Source organism: Helianthus annuus, chromosome 10 (genome assembly GCF_002127325.2).
Source record: "Helianthus annuus cultivar XRQ/B chromosome 10, HanXRQr2.0-SUNRISE, whole genome shotgun sequence".
NCBI classification, from domain to species: Eukaryota; Viridiplantae; Streptophyta; class Magnoliopsida; order Asterales; family Asteraceae; genus Helianthus; species Helianthus annuus.
Genome location: NC_035442.2, coordinates 32817982 through 32844034, shown reverse-complemented (window position 1 = coordinate 32844034; position 26053 = coordinate 32817982). Strand labels below are relative to the sequence as shown.

Sequence of the window (26053 nt, the reverse complement as noted above, 5' to 3'; positions counted from 1 at the left end):
GAAAATACCACTTGTAGATACATAGATCGGCTAGTTTTAAACACTATTTCACAAGTAAAACGCTTTTACACAAGTTCATGATTCGTATGTGGTAGAGCTTCACCCTTTAACCCTTGTTTCATTCAAAACAACCTTATGTCATGATTCATGATCACGACCAAACCGGGTTAAACGATGATCCGAGCTACCACAACATAGACCGGGTCTAAATAATCACAAATTTCAATTACTACAACATTTACACAACTAGTGAGCTTTTAACCATCGTTTTTCATGTTTTAGTAGACTTTAATGAACCATTTTGTAAGATTTCGAGTTTTAATCATTACACATCACATTAACCACTTCAAAATAGTTCAAGAAGGTGTATTAAGTAACATACCACTAGCTCGAGGCTAGGGAGGAATCTAAGCGCAAATGAAGTGGATAAAAGCTAGAGGATGAGGTCCTTCGATCTCCGAGTGTACCAAGCCTTCTTATGCGTGACACTTGACACTTGTATGATGTTGGAATGTGAAGAACAAAATCGAAAAATATGATGGATGATCAAGGGGTGTTTGGCCGAAAGTTTTTGAGGGAGAGGAGAGAGTAGTTTTATGGTGTTGGGTGGTGAATTGTCTAATGTGCCATCTCAAGGTATTTATAGACATTCCATATGGCATATTCCTAGCATATTCCTGGCATATTCCTGGAATATTCCTGGCATATTCCTGGAATATTCCTAGCATATTCCTGGCATATTCCTGGAATATTCCTAGCATATTCCTGGAATATTCCTAGCATATTCCTAGGTTTTCTGCGTTGTCTGCGTTTTGCAGTGTAAGCACTGTGTCGCGTTGGAACACACGGTACGCGCTTAAACATGAAAAAAAATAACGTTTTTAAGCGTTTTAACTTATTTTTTCAACACGAACCTGATTAAAATTAAATTTTAATCATAACAGAATATTTGTGGGATTAAATATTATCCGGGCGGCCATCAACGTTCGTTTCGCAGTTTTGTCGTAATTAGTTCTGCTCTTAATGTGTGTTTCGGGTGCTTTTAGTGCTTATTTTTGCTTTCGCAATGTCTATAAATTAAACCCTTATATGTATTCTTGGGTTTTAATGTATTCTTGTCGTAGGACCTACACCTAGGCCTCCATTCTAATGTCTGACTGCTTTCTGCAGTTCTGTTGACACATTGTGTCTTACCGGTGAGTTTGCTTAGTATTTTTTTTTTTGACGCAACGCTCTCGTTTATGCATAAAGCAATATTTTGTAGTATACAACGTGCATGAATTCACTTGTTTAACATGTGTTCAGACATTGCTGACAATTAAGCACATAATTGTAGTTATTAAATAATAATTAAAGTGTACGGAAGTTACCGGTTTGGTGCCAGTTGTCACATCAGAAGACCACATGGATGAGGACACAGATCCAATAGAACCTGCTCGTGGTACGCCCACACATCCTATCGAGATCTCTGATGGATCTTCTTTTCATGGCACACCTTATCAAGGGCCAGATAGCTTTCAAGCGTTGTTCAACCAACACGAGTGGTACTTCACACCCTCCCATCAGACATCGCAACACGAGCAGCAACAACAACAAGATCCCTCCGAGGATCCACGTTTCATGGCAGTTACGCCACCACCACCGCCACCGGTTCAACCAGTAGTTCCAGATCCGCCAAGGTGTAGAAGATCAGGCGCACGGATGTCTACCCGAGGAGGGGAATTTCATTTCAGCACCCCTCGCCACTCGAGTGCTGGTCACTATCCGTCAGTACCTGAAGAAGGACCTTCAAGTCCAGTACAGGAGGCGAACTCCGCACCAGTTGCACCGTCTTCGCCACCATTTGGGTATGACCACCCAATACCTGCATACACGGGTCCAACGGCATACAACCCGTTCGAACCATCGTCGCACGCGCATTACAATTACAACTATGATCGTGACCCATATGTGATAGCGGCTAGGTATAATGCCCGCTATCCCGACGGAGCTTTTGGAAACCTAGGGATACCGGACTACTCAGCTCATGGGTATCCAGCGCCTCCTAGACCTCCAGTTCCGCAACCGGTGCCACAACCACGTTTCTCTCCTCCTGAACAAGAAGAAATCCTCCACCGCTTAACTCGTGTGGAATGGGATTTCGAGGAAGAATGAAAGAACAACAGGGGATTCCTTAAGGGTCTAGCGAACCTGTTGAAAGGCAAGAAGAAGAAACGTGACCATTAGCCCTTATATATGTTCTAATGTAGTGTCTATTTTAAATCAAGTCCCTGCGTGGACATTTATCGCATTTCAGTCCCTACGTGGACTTATCTTTCAGTCCCTGCGCGGACATCTATCTTGTATTGGTCCCTGCGTGGACTTGTCTCTTTATTAACCTCTATGTAGGTATGTACTTGTTTAAAAGTCCCGTTTAGGGCAGCGTGTAATCGTATTTGAAGTTATGGAATGTTATGTTATAATTTCATTTTTGTTATTACTATATATGAAATAAATCAAAATCATTCCTTTTAAATTAAATCTGCCTAAATAAAGAATCTTAAGAGTGAAACCTAGCCAGGTGTCTTTATAAGATCCGGCCAAGATGGTAAGACCTGATTAAAAGATTCAGCTTCTCTGTTAACCTCTGTAATCATGTTAACGTTCGTGGCAGATGTGATTCGTTAAAATCGCACGCGTCATTCTTGAATAAGAATCCTTTTTAAGGATTCCAAAGCCCAAATTAATGATATAATAAATCATGGGTTAAATCATCAATGAAGATGATCACTTGTTAAACATCCATTAGCGATGTAGTGCCTACGGGCCGAATTATCAAACATCCATTAGTGATGTAGTGCCTATGGGCCATAATCATTGTCATAATAAGACAAAAGACAGTGGTGGTCTATGACTCCCTGTCAGAAAGGGTAAAAAGGACTACGGTTCAAACCTTCATACCTTGATTCTCTGTAATCTCGGCTAATATTATAATAACGTCCTCGTGACTAGGCTTTTATGACACTAGCAATATTAATTGTAATTAGGATAAGTATGTCCAAATCCTAAATAAAAGTGAGTAACGAATTAACCAGATATGGTCTCTGTTACCATGGTTAAAGAATTGCCATAAAAGACAATTCCATAATAAACTCCTAAATGAAATTTTCATTATCTTCTGTAACAGATTCAAGTTACCATGGCTGACCCTAATGGAGAAAATAGTCATACGAATGAAGACGAATACGATAACGCCCAAGTACATTTAACGGGCGCTCAATTAAAGGCTCTTGTCGACAACGCTGTTCAGGCAGCTCTAGATCGACAATACGAGGAACATACCGAATCTCGGAGCAGAACCGTATCCAAACCACTCTCCAAGCCGAAGACACACTCAAAATCCCACAGCAAACCACTGTCCAAGCCCAAAAAGGACGATGATAATCACTCGTCCAATGAGAACAGTGTTCGTCATGAAAGGGAGTATACTGATGCATCCCGTGCCAGGGGCTGCACCTACAAGTACTTTGTGTCTTGTAAACCCCGAGACTTCACTGGGGAGAAAGGCGCAGTCGATTGTATGACGTGGCTGGATGAGATGGACACCGTGGTGGACATCAGTGGCTGTGTGGAAAGGGACGTGGTAAAGTTTGTGTCGCAATCGTTTAAGGGCGAGGCCCTGGCTTGGTGGAGGGCTTTGGTTCAGGCCTCGGGAAAGGCTGTGCTATACAGCATGACATGGGAGGAATTCATTTCTCTCATCAAAGAAAATTACTACCCTCAACATGAGGTGGAAAAGATAGAATCCGATTTTATATCATTGGTGATGACAAACCTTGACTGCCAAGCTTACCTAATGAGCTTCAACACGATGTCTTGGTTGGTTCCATATCTGGTAACCCCGGAGCCAAAGAGAATCGCTCGTTTCATCGGTGGGTTAGCCCCCGAGATTAAGGCAAGCGTGAAGGCCTCTCGGCCAACGACCTTCAGATCTGTGACCGACTTGTCTTTGTCCCTCACTCAGGATGCGGTCCTCGCTGAGGAACAAAGAGGCCGAGAAGAGGAAGCGTGAGGACGATACCTCACGAAGGTCGGGCAAGAAACACCGTGGGAACGGTGATAGCAAGAGAGGGTCAGAGTCGAGGAAAGATGGGCAGCAATCTGGAGAGAAGCCCAAGTGCAAAAACTGCCAGAAGTATCACTTTGGGAAGTGTAGGCTCGGGTCAAACTCACAGTCCCAGTCGAAGTCGTATGCTTGTGGACTGTGCAAGTCCAAGGACCACAAGACTGTGGACTGCAAGAAGATAAAAGATGCGACCTGCTATAACTGCAATGAGAAGGGGCACATTAAAAGCAACTGCCCCAATTACGCCAAGAAGCCTGAAGAAGCCAAAAAGAATAATGCAAGAGTCTTCAAGATGGATGTGAAGGAAGCTTTGCAAGACGATAACGTAATCACAGGTACTTTTCTCGTAAATAATATCTTTGCAAGAGTACTTTTTGATTCAGGCGCTGATAAGTCCTTCGTAGACCAAAAATTTTGCAAATTGCTGAATATGCCTGTCAAAACCTTAAATGTGAATTACGAGGTAGAGCTAGCAGATGGCACAGTAGAAACCGTCTCCACTATACTAGATGGATGCGTGATATCCATTAAGAACCACTCTTTTCCTCTATCTCTACTTCCCTTTAAACTGGCTGGTTTTGACATAGTTCTGGGTATAGACTGGTTATCCCACAACCAGGCTCAGATCGTCTGCAACAGAAAACATATAGTGCTAAAGACTCCGACTGGTGAATCGCTTACCATTCGAGGAGATACGCAGTATGGATTGCCCGAGAACGTAACTATGCTCAAGGCTTCAAGATGTTTAAAAAGAGGCTGTGTCATCTACATGGCACAAGTGATTATTGAAGAGCCTAAACCAAAGATAGAAGACATTCCCGTCATTTCGGAGTATCCAGAAGTTTTCCCTGAAGATCTACCTGGGTTGCCACCAGATAGACAAGTGGAATTCAGGATTGATATCATCCCTGGAGCAGCACCTATTGCTAGAGCGCGCTACAGGCTAGCATCGACCGAAATGAAAGAGTTGAGGACCCAGCTGGATGAACGGTTAGCAAAGGGTTTCATCAAACCTAGTTCGTCTCCCTAGGGAGCACCTGTCTTGTTTGTTAAGAAGAAGGACGGATCGATGCGTCTGTGCATCGACTATCGCGAACTTAATAAGGTCACGATAAAGAATAGATATCCCTTGCTGAGGATCGACGATTTGTTTGATCAGTTACAAGGGGCAAGTTACTTTTCGAAGATCGATTTGAGGTCAGGCTATCATCAACTGAAAGTCAGAGATGAAGACGTACATAAAACAGCATTTAGGACTCGCTACGGTCACTACGAGTTCCTAGTGATGCCTTTTGGGCTCACAAATGCACCGGCTACGTTCATGGATCTCATGAATCGCGTCTGCAAGCCGTACTTGGACAAATTCGTCATCGTTTTCATTGACGACATTCTTATATACTCGAAGAACCAAGCTGACCATAAGAAACACCTTCGCTGTATTCTCAAGCTGCTACATCAGGAGAAACTCTATGCCAAATTCTCTAAGTGCGAATTCTGGCTACGAGCAGTCCAATTTCTAGGACACGTTGTCAGCGAGCGTGGTATCCAGGTGGACCCCGCTAAAGTAGAGGCTGTCATGAATTGGCAAGAGCCAAAGACGCCTACTGAGATTCGTAGTTTCCTGGGGTTAGCAGGATACTACAGGCGATTCCTTGAAAATTTTTCAAGGATTGCTGCGCCCTTAACCTCCTTGACCAAGAAGAAGGAAAAGTTTGTTTGGGGCCCTAAGCAGCAAGAGTCCTTTGATATTTTAAAGCAAAAGCTAAGCAACGCCCTTGTGTTGACACTACCGGAAGGTACCGAAGAGTTCGTAGTTTACTGCGACGCATCACACACTGGCATGGGGTGTGTGCTCATGCAAAAAGGCAAAGTTATTGCCTATGCTTCAAGACAGTTAAAGGTGCACGAGAAGAATTACACCACCCATGACTTGGAGCTGGGTGCCGTTGTGTTCGCACTAAAACTGTGGAGGCATTATCTGTACGGAATCAAGTTTGTGATCTATTCAGATCACAAGAACCTTCAACATTTGTTTAATCAGAAGGAATTAAACATGAGGCAACGCCGTTGGATGGAAACCTTAAATGATTATGATTGTGAAATCAGATATCATCCCGGCAAGGCGAATGTAGTCGCTGATGCCCTGAGTAGAAAAGAAAGGGTGAAACCCATCCGAATCAATGCTAAGAGCATTGAAGTAAAGAATAATCTGATTGAAAGGGTGTTAGCTGCACAGAGAGAAGTTGTGTTGGAAGCTAACTATCCTAAGGAGAAGCTGGGAGTGACTGAGGAGCAGTTAACTCTTAGCAAGGATGGAATTTTGTGATTGAATGGGCGAATATGGGTTCCAATTTATGGAGGACTACGGGATGTTATCCTCCAGGAAGCCCATAGCTCCAAATATTCTGTCCATCCTGGAGCAGATAAAATGTATCAGGATCTAAAGGCAAATTATTGGTGGATAGGTGTTGATGCATTTAATGTCTATCGCCTTCGTCAATTCGAGCCGTAGCGAGATAACGATGGAATCAAGCGCATAATATCATATTCAGTTAGAAATGGCAAGGTGGTAAACTTGTAATTAATGTGAACTTTCACTAAAAAGCCTTGACCATATAAATAGGGAATTATGTCAGGATTTAGAGATTTTGATAGAAGATTTGGAGAAGACTTGGAGGAGAAGACTTCTAGAGAGAGAAAGTATTGTATTTTGTGATTCTTGTACCGTACACATCAAGTTTAGCAATGGAATCACATTAGTAGTACGTTATCGTGTGTTCGGTCACGTTCGTTCACGGATTCCGCACGTGAAACGTTCGTTACGCAATCGAACGGTCGCAAAACCGGTCCTACAATTGGTATCAAAGCTAGGAGCTCGATTGCATGATCAAACACATCGTTCTCGTACCAGATTTGAGCCAATTCAGATCCAATTTCACCTATTTCTTCATCTTCTATCTACTTTTCACGTTTTTCATTGTTTTTCGTCAAATTGAACGGGTAAATACGGTCCGTTTCGTCTGATTTTTGGATATGTTGTGCGCATAGACCCGATCTAAAACCCTACCAAGTTTCAGCTCGAAACTCCAAGCCGTTTTGGAGATATCGCGATTTTTCGGTCCGATTCACGTCAAACAAGTAGGACCGCTCGAAAGGTATTATTCAGGATCGCTTATTTGGTTTTGAGGTGGTTCGCTTTTGTGAACAACTAAGGGTCGCTTATACGAACTACTGTGACTCGCTCTTAAGAAAATATTATGAACCGCTCATAGTGACACATGTTGAATCGCTCATAAGTCAACTCTTGAACCGCTTTTGTGTGAAACGTGGTTCGCTTATAAGGTTTGAATGTTGGGTCGCTTATTAGTCACCTTCTTCACATAATTGTCTGAGCGTAACAGATTGTCAGTTCAGTAACAGAACAGTCCTCGTAAATTGAAGTGTTAAGAATTGAATGTGATCATGTTGTTGAATTGAATGTGAAGTCCACCGTCCCATGTGAAGCCCATCAAAGACAACCTTTGTTCACCGCCCACAATCGGTTTGAAGTCCAATCACTGTTTAAGTGCCGTCATTTTATCGTCTGTTATAATAGAGGTCCAATTATGCATTGCCGTTCACTGTTGCCGCCCACAAGCCCATGTGATGTGTTTTAGATCCATGTGCAGCCCCACTAAGACTTGATAGTGTTTTTGTTTGGATTTAATGCACCGCCCCACTAAGATAATTGGTTAGCATTATTTGGCCCAATGGCAGCTCTTCAATTGCACCGCCCCCATTTACATATAGTGGCCCATGTGACATGTTAAAATCGGTCCAATTATAGTTTCTTTACACCGCCCACATACCATTTTTTTTGACTTGTCGTTGTTGATTGTCTAAAGGCACTGCCCCACTGACTAAGTTGGCCCAATCCCAGCCCAACATCACTGCCATCACCGCCCAAGTGTGATAACTTGTTAGTGTTTGTTACAACCCATTACAGCACCGCCCTTTAATCATAGAGGCCCAAGTGTTGAGATCACATATTCACTGTGTCCAGTCCGCTCATTTAACCCATCCGGTCCGCCTTTGTGTCAAATTGCTGATTGGTCCGCTTTTCCGTTATCCTTGGTTCGCTTATTTGTCAACAAACACGTGTCGGGTTTTTGCGAAAAATGGCAATGGTGTTTGATGAACAGGAGAACTATTATTTCGAAAGATTTAATGATTGGCATCACGGATTTCTAGATGAGGGGTATAGGAAAGTGAGCAAAGATGGATGGGCAAAAAGGTTCAAATATTTTGTGTGTTTGAAAGACGAAACGTTGGATGATCTTAAAGACCGATATAGTGTTTTACTGAATTATATGAAAGATCATGAGATATACCCGTCAAATGTTGAAAAATTGGATAAATTTGCAGATGCATTACCGATTGAATGGGGTGAATGTTTGAAGAATTTAAGGGAGAACTCAAATTTTTTAAAACTACCTCTAAATCAATTCATCAGCAAACTTAAAACTCATGAACTTGAAGTTAGAAAGAAAAAGAAAGAAATGATCAAGGTTTTGGAGAATAATGTGCTAGATCTGAGTTCAGATGTGATTGAAGAGATGCACAAAAGGGTTGCTAAATGTGTCAGGGCAAAATATGTGCTGAAATACGATTTCAAACGAGGTTGTTATATTGATAATGATGGAAGTCCTCTTGATTTCGTTAAAATCTTTTGTGCAGGTACATTCATAGCAAAGGAAGAAGAAACTCCAAAAGCTGAAGAATCGGTGAAGAATGAAACAATGTGCTCAAGATGCGATAACGTCAAGACTGATAATGACAAACTTGTGAAAGACATGGCCAGTTTGGCATCTGAAGTCAAAAAGTTGAAAGACGAGAAGCACGCTGCTGAAAACCAGATTCTTTGGTTACATGAAAATTGTGAGAAACTAAAAGCAGAAAATGACAAACTGTTAAATGATTTTAACAGTTTGACTTTGAAAAATCAAGAATTTGCAGGGCAAATGAAAATTCTTGAAGATGGGAGAAATGTGTTCAGTAAAAACAACATTGAAAAACAGAAAATGATAAATTCCCATCTTCAGAAAATTATCGAACTTGAAAAAGAAGGTGAATGTGCTCAAAAGAAAATCAAAGAGTTGGAAAAAGAGCTTGAAAGCAAACAGAAATCTTCAGAAGATTTAGATTTCTGGATTAAGCTTGAAAACAAGAATCTGAAAGCGAATGAATCAAAATTTCAGGAACAGATAAAAGTTTTGATGAATGAAAAATCTGTTCTTGAAAATTTGAAGAATGATAATGAAAAAACAATCAAGTCTCATTTTGGGAGAATATCTCAGCTTGAAAGTGAAGCTGAGAATTCGAGGAACAAAATTGATGAACTTGAGAAGAAATTGATAGGTTTTGTGACTAAATCAGACAGTTTGAATTTTCCCTGTCCAAAACCAATCAATTCTGTTCCAATAAGTGACGATGTCACAAACTTTGGCAATGTCAAAGTTGAAGATTGTGATGAGAAATCTGATGATGTAAATGAAAAAATTGAAAAACAAAAATTGTTTTTAGAATTAAAAGAAAAATTCAAAAATACTGTTTTGCAATCTACTGAAATAGGTGAATGTTCAAAGCAGAAACCTGTTAAGAAGATTGTTGAACAAAAACAAATTGTTAAAACATCGAAAAATGTTCAAAACAAAAATAAAAGCTCATCAGATCAATCATCCAATCGCATTCAAAAAGCACAAAAATTGAAAAATGAAAACTCAAAAATTGTTGGTAATAAGTGGTGCAGGTTTGACCACAGTGCTCGAAAGTCAAATCCAACAATCAAGAAGAGGAAAGAGTATCACCAAGCCAAACAGTGCTTTGATCTGAGTGTTTGGTATGAAAATGGTGATTGGTACGATAACAGAGTGTGTTACAGATGCGGATATCACGGACACATTGCTGTTAACTGCCAGAGACAGAGATTTGAGACGAGGAGATGTTATAATTGCCAAATCAAAGGACATATTGCCAGAGATTGCTCAAGGAAATCAAGTGAAAGATTGAGGGGTAATTCTCAGAAATTGGCAAAGAAACCAGTCACTATCAAGCCCAAGAAACTGAAAGTTTCAGAACAGAATGTCAAAGAACAGAAGGTCCAAGAACCTAAAGTTCAAGAAACGAAAGTGAAGCTTTCTCAGGGGCAAAAAGACAAACTGCGAAAGAAGAGGAAAAAGGCGAGAGAGTATCTCGAGAAGATTTTGTCCTCGGGTTCACCCGACAGATCGAATAAGAGTGCTGATGAATCGATTCACTCGACAACAAAGTCAAGTAAACCGAATTCGTCAGATGCAAATCTGAGGACAAAAGAAGAGATAAAGAAGAAGGTAACATTTCGTGGCGATGAATCTGTTTCTTCGGAAACAAAGGAGCCACATGTCGGCGATGAATCTGACTCAATAAAGTCAGACAAGCCACTTTCAGGCAATGATTCTGGTTCGTCAAAACCAGAAGAGCCAGTTGTTGAGGTAAAATCTGAGAATTCAGGTTTAAAAATGGATGATACAAACTTTCCACCATTGTTGAACAAGAATTCAAAATCACCCAAGGACAGTCAGGCTTGGGTGAAACTTTTCAAATAGAAAAACCTGACTTGCCGGAGATCCCAAGATGGTATCGTGGATCATGAATCGGCATCTGTCTAAAATTCTAATCGGTAACGTCAATCAAACAAACGGTAAAAAGGTTTGTTTGTGTTTTTCTTTCAAGTGGTATTAGATGAGTTTATATTTTTGCAAGTGGTACAGAGGATTCTGAACTGCAAATGGTAAATCGAGGACATTAACTTGTACTTGTATTTTCCTACATTGGTAGAAAGACAAGATGATGAACCACAACCCCGAACATTTATTGGATATTCTTACAAATGGTAACCTACAATTGGTAAAATCATTCAAACTTATATTTTCCGGAAAAACCATTTTGATTAAAACAAACTTAAGTGTTTTGAAATCATAATGGGAAAATAGTTTGTTGTGAGGGGGAGTTCTGATTGTTTACGCCAAAGTGGATGGAGAATTGAAGTGATTCTCATCATGTTGTCAAGTTTGTACAGTTTGTTTCAAATTTTCTCAGAAAATCAAAATTGAAACATATTTTGATTTTAGGGTGAGAAAAATTTTTAAAAAATAGAAAATTTGAAAATGTCAAAAACATTGAAAAAGTCAAAACGAGTTTTGTTGTGAAAAAGAGGAAATGATAGTAAATCAGTGGACTATCACAGCACGCTAAAGAAATGTAATGTCAAATGTGATAAACGGTCTCACTGATGATGTGACGATAGGTTTTTGTACATTTAGTAGATTTATTCGGGATATAAACCTAAAATTTCAAACTTATGAAATTCGTGGGGAACACTACTTGGATATATAGGTAACCCCTGAAATCTCGTTTGAAAGGTCTCGTATTCTGATATACTAGGTGTTTATACTCTATGATGTCTGGGGTATTATTCCGGGACTTCTGCTGAACGGTAGTTCTGACCTAGTCCTTGGCTAATACTTTCCACAAAATGCTTGAAATATAGCATAAAGCCCTCAGTTGAGTAGACAATAAAATTGATAATCATCTGTTGTAGCTGAAAAGATCCTCTAAAGGGGACACACTGCTAAGTCGAAGCTGATATCTCTCTGCTGAACGGAAGTTCTGACCTGAGATCCCTCAGTTCTCGCATCTTTCCCCTAATTTATGTACAGACATCATTGTAGTGTTCATACCTGTAAGACTGAATATTGGGATTCTGGATACGGGAGTATATTCAAGAGGTGGGACACATGAATCGAACTAAGTTCATAAAACACTTAAATAGTATCCTGAATAGATTGAAAATTGTATGAAAATTTAAGAGGACAACTATATCGTCAATCTATGTGAATCGTTTAGAACTTAAAACGATTAGAAGCTTAACGGTGCGTGTGATGTGTCTCAAAAACTGATATGATCCTCTTACACAAACTCACAAAAATATGTTTGTATATATTTCATTTCTGCATATAATTTTTGCATTTATGTTTCTTATTTTCAAAAATTCAAAAAGATTTTCGACAACTGATGTTGGAGAGCTGATTTTCAAAATCTCAAAGGCTAAACATGATGAACAGACAGGTTGGTTAATTGATTTGAAATGTTTAAGATGATACATTAATTTGAATCAGTAATTGAAATGTTTCAAATTTTAAAAATTTTAAATGTGATAATTCTCAAATGTTTAGTTGATTCATTAAGTTGAATCACAACTTTATTGGTTTGTAATAGAGAGTTTGAGATGTGCAGGTTTCTTAATCTGTTGATACGCAAAGCCAGGCGTCGATCCCAAAAGCACGGAAGCTTGACGAAAGGGGGAGCCTGAAGATTCTGAAGAAAAAGAGCAACGGAAGCTGAAGACAGATCCACCGGGATTCTGTTCGAGCTAGATGAGTTGAAGACTCTCACTAAAGATTCCGTCAACATTCAAGGAGGGAGTTTGTTAGTGCAGTTATCCGTCGACTACATCTTTGTTCGAGTCTTAGAGAGAGAGAAAGACAAGCCGCTACAAGTCGCTACGAGATTGACTACGGCAATATCCAAGGGGGAGATTGTTGATGCATTTAATGTCTATCGCCTTCGTCAATTCGAGCCGTAGCGAGATAACGATGGAATCAAGCGCATAATGTCATATTTAGTTAGAAATGGCAAGGTGGTAAACTTGTAATTAATGTGAACTTTCACTAAAAAGCCTTGACCATATAAATAGGGAATTATGTCAGGATTTAGAGATTTTGATAGAAGATTTGGAGAAGACTTGGAGGAGAAGACTTCTAGAGAGAGAAAGTAGAGAGAGAAAGTATTGTATTTTGTGATTCTTGTACCGTACACGTCAAGTTTAGCAATGGAATCACATTAGTAGTACGTTATCGTGTGTTCGGTCACGTTCATTCACGGATTCCGCACGTGAAAAGTTCGTTACGCAATCGAACGGTCGCAAAACCGGTCCTACAATAGGCTTGAAAAAGTCTGTAGCCGCTTATGTAGCCAAATGCTTGACTTGTGCGCAAGTCAAGGCTGAGCATCAAAAGCCGTCTGGCTTGGTACAACAGCCTGAACTTCCTGAATGGAAGTGGGAATGTGTAACTATGGATTTTATTACCAAGTTACCCAAGACGAGGAAAGGAAATGACACAATATGGGTTATAGTCGATAGACTGACTAAGTCAGCTCATTTCTTACCCATCAAGGAGACGTATAGCTCCGACATGTTAGCCCAGTTATACGTTGATAAGATTGTAGCCTTACACGGCATACCTGTGTCTATTATCTCTGATCGAGATACTAGGTACACGTCTCATTTCTGGAAAAGCATCCAGCAATCTTTGGGCACACGCTTGAATTTTAGTACGGCTTACCATCCTCAGACAGACGGTCAGAGTGAGCGTACTATTCAAACGTTAGAAGACATGCTGCGTGCATGTGCTATCGATTTGGGTGGTAGTTGGGATAAGAACCTACCACTAATCGAATTCTCCTACAACAACAGCTACCATACCAGCATAAAGGCTGCGCCTTTCGAGGCATTATACGGTAGGAAGTGTAGATCACCTGTTTGTTGGGCGGAAGTTGGAGAGGTCCAATTATCAGGACCTGATATAGTCTTCGAAACAACGGACAAGATTGTCCAGATTCGGGAGCGTCTCAAAGCTGCCCGTGATAGGCAGAAAAGTTACGCCGATCCAAAGCGTAAGGATTTTCAGTTCGAAGTAGGTGATAAGGTGTTATTAAAAGTATCACCCTGGAAGGGGGTGATGCGTTTCGGTAAGAAAGGCAAGCTAAGCCCGAGATACATAGGACCTTTCGAGGTTATCGAACGTGTCGGGTCAGTTGCCTATAAGTTGAACTTACCGGAAGAGCTCCATGGAATTCACAATGTGTTCCACATCTGCAATCTAAAGAAGTGCTTCGCAGATGAATCATTGGTGATACCACATACGGATGTGCATATAGATGAGAGCTTGAAATTTGTGGAGAAGCCCTTGTCAATTGAAGACCGACAAGTAAAGAAGCTTCGAAGGAAATATGTACCGATAGTAAAGGTCAAGTGGGATGCCCGGAGAGGTCCCGAATTCACGTGGGAAGTTGAATCCACGATGAAAGAAAAATACCCTTATTTGTATGAGTAAATCTCGGGCCGAGATTTATTTTAAGGGGGTGAGGATGTAACACCTCGAAATTTTGTGTTCAATAAATAAATGACACGTGTCAAATACGACAAAATATTATAAACCCGGAATTAAATTAAGATATGCGGTAGGATTTCGAATATGTCGACATGTTAATTTTATACCTCTGAGCGACTTCGACTCTATAAATCCCGAGACCCCAAGCGAATTTATAAGCACCTAATCTTAATCGGGTCATTATTAATAATCAAAAGCATCCAAGTTGTTAAATTGGGTCTTAAGAAAAATGCAACACAAATAATTAGTTATGCAAACCCATGACCCATTATAAAATCTGATCAAGCATGGGTTAAATAGGGCCTTATACTGACATATCCCATACCCAAAATTATATAATGTAAGTTGACCGTTCAATGCATGAAAGGTTATTTTTTTGCCACTGATGATCGTTTACGGACCGTAAGGGTTATGCCTTACGGACCGTAAGGAGGGTGAAGGGGTAAAAGTTTTCCGCCACAGGCTTACGGACCGCAAGGCCCAAGCCATACGGTCCGTAAGCGATGCCCAGCGACAGAAAGTTGGCTGTTGGCTGTGTAAAACGGTAAACAATAAATGTAGAGATCTTCCAAAGATATGGGCGACCTCTAAACACCTCCTAGACATCAGGGGACACTTGTTGATCATCAAGAACCCATTTTAGGCCTTGTTGTCATGATCACAATGGATCAAAGTGCCTATAAAAGGCCTCATTGTGCAACAAGTTTCCTCACACCTTGTTCTGCATTCATTGATCACTTCTGGAGCTCAACATTCCTCTCAAGTGTTCTCTAATCAAGCTTAGGACTTCAGTAAGTATTCAAGTCCTTTCTAAATTGAGTTTAGCTTAGTTATTTATCTAGAAATCAAACCGTCGTAATTACGGTTTGACTTCGAGATTAGTCTACAATGGCTCAGTCATATCTCGAATTTAAAATAGTTATGTGTTGGTATTTATGTGGGTAATAAACCCCTAGAAGGGTTCCCTCTGATCACCACTCTAACTAGTTCAAATGTCGAGTCAAACGTGCTTAGAAAAAGTCAACAGAAAGCTATTTTGCGATTTTACATATAATCTGTAATGTAGACAGTATGCAACCTGTTTGAACACTTATAAAACATGATAATAAGTATATTAACACGTCTAAGCTTGTTTGATCCGGCCATTTGCTATATTGACCCGGTTCGGAGCCGAATATCGCAAAAGTTTGACTTTTCCTTTGACTTCAGTTCTGACCCGTTAAAGTTTGATTTAGATATGCCTTAGGACTCTCTTAGGACCAGGTTACATGATGGTATAACCCTCTGTGACCGGTTCATTGTTAGTCCGAGTCTTTTACGCGTTTCCGTTAATTGCTTAAAAGTTGACCGTAACGCCCTTTTTAAATTAAAACGAGGATTTCGGACATGTGAAGGAATCATAACCTTAGTTACTGATTTCTAAACATGTCCCTAAAATTTCATGTCAATCCGAGGTCCAGAATAAGAGTTATGCTAAATAGCGCAAATTACGGAACTTTAGTAATTTAATAGCGCAATTAGCATAACGCCTATCTAAACCCAGATTTCGACACCAAACCTTTTACTCACTGTTGTAAAATAATACTTTGGGATTTTTAAAGATTTTTAATTATTTTTAACCTGCTCATAACCTGCGGTTATGGCTACGGTTCGGTAAATACCGAATATGCCCTTTTCGGCCATAACTTGAGTTCTACAAGGTCTTTTGACCCGATTCCAGTTGCTACTGATTTTAAATAATAAATAAAGTATTTTAGACTTTATAAACTGTTCGAGGAACTCAGATTTCCTGTCGAACTCTAAAAACATCTTTTTAATCTTTAAAAAGACCGAAATACCCCTACGGGGCATAATATCAACTTAAACTCGTTACGGGCATTATGGAAGGTATCCTACTGATACCACAACCTCTTTAAAGTATATTGACTTAGAAAAACGGTGTAGGACTCTTACGGTTACCCGTTGCGCCTTTTGCGCGCACGGCTCGGCTTATGTAACTAGTTTACATAAATTAGCCGATACGGGTCAAACCATATTGTTTTGACCCCAAAATCCAGAGTGTGAATATTAAACCCATATAAAACAAGCCTTCAAACTTGTTGGGTCAGAATCACATTCCATTCCCGGTTTTCGCCTTTCACGCGAGTAAACCGTATCTATCCTTTGAAACTGACCGGTCTAGGCTACGGCTAATATAAAGACCCGTTAGGATTCTAATAGGTTATTTTAAAACCTTCATTCCAGAATAGGAGCCCAGTAAAAGATATCTATGATTTAATCAATTAAGGACTATACTTGCAAAGGTAAATACTTTTAACTTATTTTCCGTTATACGGGCTTGGGTTACGGTATATAGCATACCGCTTGATCGGGCAATTGACCCCAACTCATTTGTAGTTGGGTATTATCAATGTGACTCATTTAAACAGTCTTGTTACTTAAAAGCCTTTGGGGGGTTAATGACCATGTCCCGGATATCCTTGGCAGCATTTTACGAAATGGCCACGACCTCGACATCCGAGTGTAGGCGTACACTCGGCATTATGTCTATTATTATAAAGGTATAGCCGTTGGTTACCCACCACGGTTTATGCCATGTGGTGTGTCTATTAATCTTTAACCCGGTTTTGACCCGGGCTACTGAACGCATAAGAAACATGTAATTCGTTCACAAGATTATATATTTAAATAATTCTCCCAAGTTATAAAAGAGTTTGTGCCTTGTGCATTCAAATCAATTTTATTAAACATTTTACAAAAGTGTCGGTTGAACGTATTTACCAGTGTAAACTGACGTATTTTTCCAAAAAGATTAAATGCAGGTACTAAACGTAATCGGCTGGCTATAGCTCCTTAGCATCTTAAAGAGTCTCGCAAGCTTTTGATGCCTTGTCTGTTGAACAATATTTTTATGTATTAACTGATCCCCTGTGGATATTATTTCAACGAACAGTGATACTTTGATATTACGGTAAAGGTTGAAATATATTTATCTTTATGCTTCCGCTGTGCATTCATATAATTGTGTGGTTTGACTATATTGTTGCCAACTACGTCACGGTAATCCCCCACCGGGCCCACTGGTGAGACACGTGGAAATCGGGGTGTGACAAAAAGCAAGGTTGTAACATACAAATTCAGAGGTTTTAATCCTCTAAACTTTCTGTTTTTAAAAGGGTTTTAACCCACAAGTGTTGAACAAGGCTTGAACTTGTGTATGTGTGATTACTTGGAAAGCTTGGGCTATCCTACTTACAATCCACACTTCACTTGATGATTTCTCCTAGTTAATATGTATATTTCATTTCTTTATTGTTCATTCATGACCATCCTTGTTGTCTTATGACAACTTGTGCATTGGTGAATATACAAAAGAGCTAGGTTTTAAAATGGAAGATTTATCCTCCTACCTCTATGCATGACTTCTATGATAATCCTTGTTATATATTGGACTAAACTTATAATATACTATATGAAATATATATAAAAATACATATAATACATGTAAGAAACCGAACCCTTGATGATAACCAAATGGTTATTTGTCAAGTTACTAAGTTACATCACCTAAGTGCTTAGTTCCTCGTTACGATTCTAATAGGTATTAAACCTAAGAAATCATTAAAACCCCTATGGGTTTTCATAGTGTCAAGAACGAGTGCGAAGTCTAAGTGATTATTTTCTTGTATATTTACTTTGTTATACTTTTAATTCTAAATCTAAATCGTCCGTTATCATCTATATACTCATACACCTATGTTTCCTCGTGTAGAAGGACTTGGTGTTCCATCCTAAACCAACCAACAAACTCTTCACGGATTAAGAAGTGGAAGCTTGCAAAAGCGTGAGTACACTTGACCCGTTTTACTTTTAAAACATTTTGGGTTGTAACATGTAATATACAAACTTCACATTCACACACTTAAACATGCTTTATACTCTCAATTCTATATGCATGCTACTTGTTTACTTAGGTTCATGCTAGATTATACATGCTTTATGTCATTAACTTTGCTAAGCCCTAACTTAACATATATAGCGCTGTAGGAGTAGCACGCCGCCCGTCGGGGTCTTGTTAAGTCTTTATTCTAAAACGGTCTCGTCACTTTTGTGGCAAGGGATGCTAAATACTAGTGGACACTTGGGTTTGACATATTGTGATGCATGCTAGTTACCTTGTTTACAAATTGCCATGTGGATTCGAGAAAATGCTTTTATACTTATGCTATATTTATACAAACCCTTGTGTACTCGCCAATGCTTTCGCATTGACACTTTATTTTAAACATATTACAGGTTGATGATGATGATCGTATGAATCTAGTAGGGATGACTAGAAACACGCTCAAGAAATTACTAGATTTGATTTATTATGTTATGTTGAACTCGTTGTATTGTCTTTTGTTTGTTGTAATTTGAATTTCATGTAATGTATTTGACAATTTGAGTTATGCAATGAAAACTGTTTTGATTTAAATATTGTCACAATTAGCGTTATGTGTGATGAGCATCTATCTTCGTCCCACTCCAATGATTCCGCCATTGGTTGGGGTGTGACATAATTGGTGGGCCAACCCAATAGTTCACTTAAAAACATCTAATAGGTTAAAAAAACCTAATCGAAAAGAAGATATCGGTACGTTATGTACAATAGGAGATTGAAGCAAAAGTTTATAAAGAAGATGAATCTAAAAGATGATTAAGTCCCGATAGTTGCCGATGATGTTTTGTCAGATGATGAGTGGATAGCTAACCCGAGTGGGGATGAAGATGGCATTGGTGGAGTTGGCGGGTCATAATATCAAATAAGGAAAAAGGTGAGAGTTCATCGTCTAGGAGGAAAAGGAAAAGAGTTCTTAATTTGGTTGATGACGATGACGATCTAAATATGCCAGATAAAAACTTTGAGGATGATGGTGTGGAGGAAAACGAGTTCTATGATATTTAGATGCCATAACATTACTAATTTCAGTTGTTCGAACTATTTTATGATGTTTGTTTTATGTTAAACCTTGTTTGTTTTCCTATTTTCTATTTATGATGCTTGTTTTATGGTAATTTGTGATTTTATGAGATATATATTTTTTAAATTTTTTTAATAATGTTTTGAGGTTTACGCCTCGACCTGCCTCGAGGCTTACGCCTCGTGAGGCCAAGGGAAAACGCCTCGATACCCATTTCCGCCTTTTTAAACCTTGAATGAGAATGTGAGGTGGGTGAGTTTTCACAGTGGGTATGCTTTCGGGTACTTGGTAAAGGCGTTAACGGGTCGGGTTTTGCCCGATAAGTTGAGCGGGTTTGTTGAAGTTATGAAGTTGTTGTTTGGGGAGAATGTGTATGATGTGAAGCATATTATGAGGTATTGTGAAGGGTTGTATGGTTGGTTGGATTGGGTCGCTAAGAGTCTTGAAGTGGAGCGGGTCGTTGGGAAGTGTCATCAGGCGGGTTCGGATAGTTTGTTGACATGGCATGTGTTTGAGAAGATTAAGGAGCGTTGCGCAGGTGGACCCGAGAAGTATGCTGGTGTTCTTTATGGGTTAGAGATTGTTTGAAAAGTGGTACGTAGATTTTGGGATTGTTGGATTTGTAGCAGATTAATGGATGTAAATTTGTTGGCTTATTAATATCAGTTTAATCTTTTGGTATCTTGTTTGTGTGTGTTTTGTTGTTTTTACATCACTAAGCATGCTAAGTATATTATATACACGGATACATACATACATACGTACATACATACACTACACTTATAACTATTGCTTGAGTGGAATTTTACTATGCAAGATTGTTTGTTATCTAGTGGAATTTTATCATGTACGTTTGTTTGTTATCAGATTGGAATGGTTTCTGTTGGATGGATGTGATATTAATCTGTCAAAATAATTTATATACTCTTAAAATCAAAGGTCGGTGCAACCGACAAATTACATATTTGCCCCTATTTAATACCTAAAGGGTCTACAAATCTGAAGCAAACGTACATCCATATCCATACAAAGATTTGATGAGACTTATGATGCACACAGCTAGGCCATAGCCCATAGGCCACTCCACTGCCTATTGCCTATATATCCTCCATCCGTATGTGATACCCCTGGCCATTTATAATAAGGGGAGGGGGTGGTTCACTAGTATCATACAATAGACTAATGCATTTGTAGGAGGAATATGTTTATGTGGAATAAGACAGATGTATTGTTACTTGGAGTTGAAAATTTTCACCCAAGGTTATATTATCCCTGGCCGCCACCCTTTGATAAGTTTCTTATCTTCTAGCTCCGGTTGTCTGGCGGTCACGTAGACGTACGCACACGTATTATGATTATTTAGTGTTTTTGTAGTGTTTCAGGTTCCATAGATTCGGTTTTTCAAAAGACGGTTGAATGGGGTCTTTGTTTTAGAGCAAAGTTTAATCTTCATATGATGGTTGCAAATTTTGCTTATTATTATTTTTATTCTATTTCTCTTTTTTTATTATGTAAAGTATGTGAAGTGTTATAGTTGAGCATTCAGGGTAGTTTTTGAAGTTGATCTGGTTGGGCTTTTGCTGATGTGGTAAATAACTATATAATCACATCTAAAGGCAAAACTTATATATTGAATAAAATGTAAGGATTACCTTCTGTTAAAAACAACAAGCACTCATCTTTATCAATTACAAAGTCTTGAATGTCTAAATTGGTGGTATGCTTTGCTTAAAAGTCTCCAACATCTACCAAAGGATCTTGTGTTATTTAGATTGTTGGTTTACTGTTCGGCGCCATTAGACTAGGTCGCGTGGTGAGCAATTGGGCTGTTGGTTCACCAGTTATACCAAATTTAATTGTAGGTTGTATGATACAACTCAAAGAATCCCTTAATTGTGCATGATATGTGAGTCATTCTATGCAAAGAGCCAAAGATTGAGGATAAGCTCTTGAATATTCTTTAAAAGGTTTAGGGGGTGTTTATTACGAGTGTTTTATAAATTTTGGTAATCAGAGAGGTGTTGTTTTGGGAATAATTCTTCACACTATCTCATTCATCGAAAACAGTAATATACACAAAAAAGTCAAACTAAACTAGCTTAAAACTAGCTAACTAACACCTACTAGAATGGACCTACCATGCCTACTTAAAAGATAAGATACAACAAAGAAAATATAAAAGATAACTACGTAAATTCCAATACTCCCCCTCAAGTTGGAGCGTGTAGATTTTTAACGCCCAACTTGACCAGTAATGAGTTAAGATGTTGTGCTCCAAGCGGTTTCGTAAGCAAGTCTGCCACCTGGAGTTTTGTCTCGATATAAGTTGGCATGATCTCCTTTGACTCCACCCGATCTCGAACAAAATGACAATCCATTTCTATATGTTTTGTACGTTCATGGAATACCGGATTATTCGCTATGTGTCGGGCAGCCTCATTGTCGCAAAACAACGTAGTCGGGCCGTCTTGAATAGCCCCCAGTTCTGTTAACAACCATCGAACCCATAATACCTCATTGACAGTCGTCGCCATGGCCCGATATTCCGCCTCAGCCGAGGACCGTGAAACCACGGATTGCTTCTTTGATTTCCATGAAACGGGTGCACCTCCTACTAGTAATACGTACCCAGTTCTGGACCGTCGTGAGAATGGACAACCCAACCAATCTGAATCACAAAAAGTGACTAAATCTGTTCCTCCTTCCTTTGGTAACATGATGCCCTGGCCCAATGTTGTTTTGAGATATCTGAGTACGCGAATCGCCGCATCCCAATGGTTCTGTTGAGGGTCTGCCACAAACTGACTTAGCACATTAACGGAGTATGTGATGTCTGGTCTAGTTGCCTGCAAGTATAACAGACGTCCAACAAGTTTTCTGTATCGGCTAGCGTCTACCTTTTGTTCCTCTTCTCCTTTGCCCAACTTTAGATTTTGTTCCATGGGGATTGAACTAGGTCTACAGCCTTCAAGACCCATGTCATTAAGTATGTCCAAAGTGTATTTTCTTTGACTTAGGACCATACCTTCTTTTGTTCTTGAAACCTCGATTCCTAGAAAATACTTCAAATTTCCCAAGTCTTTTATGCTAAATTTCTTATCAAGGTCTGACTTTGTCTTTTGAATCCAACTCATATCATTTCCCACAAGTATAACATCATCTACATATATTAGGGCTGCAACATGTATCTCTTTGGATTTGTATGTGAACAATGAATAATCTACCTTTGACTGTTTGAATCCCAATTCTTGTAACGCAGCTGTAAACTTGTGGTACCAGTTTTGGGAAGCTTGCTTTAACCCGTAGATGGACTTTCTTAAACGACAAACTCTTGTTTCACCTTCGACTAAGAATCCTTGGGGTAGTTTCATGTAAACTTCTTCTTTGAGATCTCCATGAAGGAACGCATTATTGACGTCTAACTGATGTACGAACCAACCTCTTTTCACCGCCAATGTTAAAAGCGTTCTCATCGTTACTAACTTTGCAACAGGTGCAAAAGTGTCGTGATAATCAACACCTTCCATCTGTGTAAATCCTTTCGCAACGAGCCTCGCTTTGTATCTTTCGATCTCACCGTTTGGTTTATATTTTATTTTATAAACCCATTTAGAATCAATCGCTTTCTTTCCGATGGGTAGTGGTTCTAAGGTCCATGTTCCGTTTCGTTCAAGAGTTGCGATCTCTTTCTTCATGGCTTCGCACCAGTTGTTATCTTGTGAAGCTTGCTGAAAATTCTTAGGCTCATCATGTGAATCGATGGCCGAAAGAAAAGCCTTATGATCATTAGAAAATTTATCATATGAAATGTAGTGAGCTAAGGGATGTACAGTGGAGTTACCTTGATTGGAAGACGAGCTTGCATGGTCTACCGAAGGTGGGAGATTCACTGTGTAATCCTTTAAATGACCCGGTTGAGATTAATCCTTGTGGCTCGAATGGTTCCTGTAGGTTGGGGACTCACATTCACATTTTCGCTTTCAGTAAGACTTTCTGTATGGGTATCACTATTATTTTCTTGAGTTGGTGTACTAGGGTCATTTTCATGAGTAGGTGTACTAGAGTTACTTAGGTCACTATTCCCAAACTCAAGTGGGCCCAGTTCATCATGTTGCAAACTAGCATTTGATTCTCCATGCTGGGTATTTTTTATGGAGTCATGCATGCCCACATTAGAATTTTCAACGTGGGACCCATATCCCCATTCTTCATGCATGATACCTTTCTCTTTTATAATTTTATTCATTTCATCTTCCACTCCAGTACATGTTTCTTTACTCATTTCCACTTGATCATGCCAATTTACAATATTTTCCTTTAGAAAAGGAAAAACATCTTTAATAAATTTTACATCCCTAGAAATTACCATCTTCTTTTGTTCTACATCATATATCTTGTAACCTTTTGTTCCCCGAGGATACCCTAAAAATACACCCGGTTTACCCCTTGGCTCAAATTTGTCACCTTTAGTGTCGGTATTTCGATAGTAGGCCAAACAACCAAATATTCTCATGTGTTCATAACTTGGCAACTTTCCCAATAATACTTCATAAGGCGTTTTATTTTCCATGGCCTTAGAAGGTATTCGGTTAATGATATAAGTTGCCGTTAGTATGCATTCACCCCAAAATTTGATTGGTAAATTCGCCTCAAAACGAAGAGCTCGAGCCATCTCAAGGAGGTGTCTATGTTTTCGTTCCACTACCCCGTTTTGTTGTGGGGTATGTGGACACGTGGTCTCTAAGGCAATTCCTTTTTGTTCATAAAATGACCTCATCCGATTCGATGTGAACTTACCTCCGTTGTCACTTCTAATTCGTTTTATTTTCTTTCCAAATTGTGTCTCTACCATGTTGTAAAACTCCCAAGTAGATACTTGCTTCACTTTTATGTTTAAGTAGATATACCCAAACCGCTCTACTGTAATCATCAACCAATGTAAGGAAATAATGTGCTCGTGATAATGAAGGTGTTCTATAGCCACCCCAAATGTCGCAATGTATCATGTCAAAACAAGCATCAGTTTTAATAGAACTATTTGGAAAAGGCAATCTAGTAAGCTTGGCTTGAATGCAAGAATCACAAAATTTATTTTCAGAATCAAAATCAACATCCTTGAGAAGGTTCATATGAGAAAGTTTTACATTTGACGAATGCCCTAATCTTTTGTGCCATATGTTGATAGTTACCGTCATTGCTTTCCTTTCTTCACATGCCTCCCCCATTCGGTATAGACCATTGATGCAATTACCCGCTCCAATCAAGTTCCTCTTGTTCAAGTCCTGTATTACAAAGAAATCAGGAAAAAATGTAACCGCACAATGCAAATCCTTCGTCAATCGTCTGACTGATATTAGGTTGCATTTGAAATTTGGCACAAATAAAACTCCTTTTATTTTAATCCCTCCTTTAAAATTCATCTCACCACATCCCTTCACAGGAACATGCTCTCCATTAGGGATGGTAACGGGTGGTTCGTTAGTTTTGGTTTCAATGTTTTCGAGCACCTCCCTTTGATGGGTCATGTGCTCGGTTGCCCCCGAATCTACTACCCAATTACCATATTGATTAATTCTACCTGCCATGTTTGCTGAAGGTGAAGGTTCTTCCTTTTCTTGATTTGTGTTTCCGCCAAATAGCTTTAAAAACATTGCATATTGCTCATCCGTCATTCCTGGGACAGGGCTTGAGGTTGACTCAACCATCGCTGCCTTAGGCTTAGCACCGTCTTTCTTCCCTTTTCCCGGCCACCACTCGGGGTACCCAATACGCTTGAAACACCCATCACGATTGTGACCGTCTTTTCCGCAAAAGGTACAATGTTCATTTTTGTTAATTAAGCCGCTGCCCTTTTCTTGTTTCGACCAGATCCTTCGTTGCGTCTGACCTTCCTTCCGTGCGAACTGACTTGCCTGAAAGGCTGCATTCTCTACCGTTCCCTTTTTGTTGGTCGAAAGATTTCTCTGTTGTTCGTCTTCAGAAACCATATGGTACGCAGCACCAAGTGTTGGCGTTGGTTTCATAGCTAAGATTTGGGTCCGTATCACAGCAAAGTCAGCATCAAGACCCAACAAAAATTCATAAAGACGCTCCTTTTCCTTCAGTTCTACGAGCTTCTTTCCCACTTCACAAGAGCAACCATCGCAAGTGCACCGAGGTGTCGGTAGGACGGTGTTGATTTCGTCCCAAATACCTCGAAGTTTTGTGTAGTAAGCTGATACTGAAACACCATTTTGACGAGTCACATTGAGGGATTGCTTCAATTCGTAAGCCCTCGGGGCACTTTCTTTTCCAAATCTCTCGTTCAGGTCCTTCCATATCTTCGCAGAAGTGTTAACATATTTAACACTTGTTCGTATCTCCTTCTCCATGGCTGTGGTAAGCCATCCCTTTATCATGGCGTCACACCTCATCCACGCCATGTACTCATTGCTTGTCTTTTCTGGTTTCTTGAGGGTTCCATCAACGAACCCAATCTTGTTTTTGGCAAACAGAAAGTTTGTCATTTCCTGAATCCAATCACTGAAGTTTGAATCGGTCAGGCTATCATTAACATGCAGTTGTTTTGGGTAATCTGACGGGTGAAGGTAGTAGGGTGAGTTCGGGTTGATTTGATCAGCATCTTTTGATCCACTTCCTTGATCGATCGTCATAAAGGAAGCTGAATTAATGATCTTAATTTTGATAGATTTGCTCTGATACCATATAAATTTTGGTAATCAGAGAGGTGTTGT

The 26053-nt window shown here is 39.6% G+C and overlaps 1 pseudogene; it reads left to right on the top strand.

The window, feature by feature from the left end:
- LOC110881240 overlaps positions 1–19907 on the top strand; it is a 30716-nt pseudogene extending 10809 nt beyond the window's left edge.
- Positions 19908–26053: the final 6146 nt, after the last annotated feature.